Source organism: Pipistrellus kuhlii, unplaced genomic scaffold (assembly GCF_014108245.1).
Source record: "Pipistrellus kuhlii isolate mPipKuh1 unplaced genomic scaffold, mPipKuh1.p scaffold_m20_p_1, whole genome shotgun sequence".
NCBI lineage: Eukaryota > Metazoa > Chordata > Mammalia > Chiroptera > Vespertilionidae > Pipistrellus > Pipistrellus kuhlii.
Window position 1 is genome coordinate 160,040,133 of NW_023425404.1, and position 1,720 is coordinate 160,041,852.

Below are 1,720 nucleotides of genomic sequence, written 5' to 3' on the forward strand. Positions count from 1 at the left end.
CTCACTCAATATTTGGCTCAGGTGTTTCATTGCAAACAGTATGCTGATGAAAAGTCTATTATTATTATCCTGTATGATATCTGTCATTTTTGTCTAGTAGCATCAGTGTTTTCCTTTTTAACTTCATATTCTAAGATTTCACCATCATGCTTTTGTGTTTTTAATTTTTCATGACATTCACTGATCCTTTGTGAGGTTTTATGTTCTTACGTAGTTCTGGAAAATTCTAGGCAATTACCTCCTGAAATAGTTCTTCTACCACATTCTCTCTAAATGTACTGAAAGATGTTATGCCTGGTGAGACAAGTTGATGACTGGTCTTTTGTTTTATGAGTGCTCTCCATTCCTCTTAGTCTCCCCAGCTGTCAAGGACACTAGGAGATGGGTCTAAGTGCCCATCTCCACTTTTCCTGACTGGAGATAGGTTCTGCATTTTGTCTTATAGGAGGGGAAGGAGAGAGAAATGCCAGGATTGACCTCTCTCTCTCTCTCATTCTCTCTCATTCTCTCTCTCTCTCTCTCTCTCTCTCTCTCTCTCTCTCTCTCTCTCTCTCTCTCTCTCTCTTTTCTTTTTTGCCCTTCCTTTGTGATACTCCGATTAACCATCCCACCAGTTGTGTTCTGGGTTTCTTCTGGGTTTCATTATCTTACAGACATGGAGCACTTGTGTTGCCGCTCTCATCGGCTAGGTTAAAACTTTCCCAAGAAAATCCTGGACTGTGACCTCTCTCTCCTTTTCTTTCTTTTTCAACCTTGTTGTAAACTAGTCCACAGACTATATGCACCGTGAGGCCAGCTTCACTATTACTTTTCCTCCTTTACGACCACAAGATTGGTGTTCAGATCCAATGGGAAAGGGAACCAAAGGGTCAGGTTGTTTTCAACATCTATCTTTACCTTATTCTAAAACATAGGGGCAGCAAAAAGCTGGTATCCTCAGCTATGCCATTATCAAACCCTGCCAGGAAACATGGAGGCAGCCTACAGAAAAAAAGTTTGAGAGCTCTAAACGAAAACGTTAATTCAGTACATCCACCTGCATGGATCCAGATCCTGCATGCACTCCCAAGCCCAGGTCCTGAGATATAGGGAAAGTGCAGCTGCAGGTATTATGCTGACCTGAGTGGTCAAAGTCTCTCCAGGTTGCTCTTGCAGGCTGTTGGAGAATGACCTCTCTCTTGTCTGTATTTTTCAAAGGTTAATTACTGTTTTTATAGTTCTTTAAGTTCTTTTTTTTTTTTCTTTTTTTTTTTTACTATGGCTATTTTTATTTATTAATTTTAAATAGTTTCCTTAATTCTATGACTTTAGTATGGAAGAAGATTACATCAAATGTTTACCATTTTGAAACTGGAAGTCTGTCCTTTTAGTCATCACCATGCGTGTTTTGTACTTGATATTCTGGTCAAATAATTGTCCAAAGAATTATCTCAAAAAAAAAAACCCACAAAAAACCAAACTTAAAAAAGTTAGAATATTCTCTTGTATTCCATATTTGTCCCTTAAAAATTTACTTCAGTTCTCATTTCCCAGTTCTGTCCACTTCTCCTCAAAACATACACAGACAGACACACACATACACATCCTACACTTAGCATATGCATATATACATATACATACATATATATATATATATATATATATATATATATATATATATATAATAGTAGATTTACTGTAGTTTAAAGACATAACCCTTCATTAAATGATGATGAGAAGC

At 37.2% G+C, this 1,720-nt stretch overlaps 2 non-coding genes across 2 annotated transcripts; both read right to left on the reverse strand.

Annotated features, from left to right (window-relative positions):
* Nucleotides 1-751: 751 nt before the first annotated feature.
* LOC118710527 lies at nt 752-870 on the reverse strand. The gene has a single exon (XR_004985436.1). It is a non-coding gene; the product is annotated as a small nucleolar RNA SNORA61 (small nucleolar RNA).
* A 211-nt stretch (nt 871-1,081) lies between these two features.
* On the reverse strand, nt 1,082-1,192 carry LOC118710471. The gene has a single exon (XR_004985419.1). It is a non-coding gene; the product is annotated as a small nucleolar RNA SNORA44 (small nucleolar RNA).
* Between the last annotated feature and the right edge of the window lie 528 nt (nt 1,193-1,720).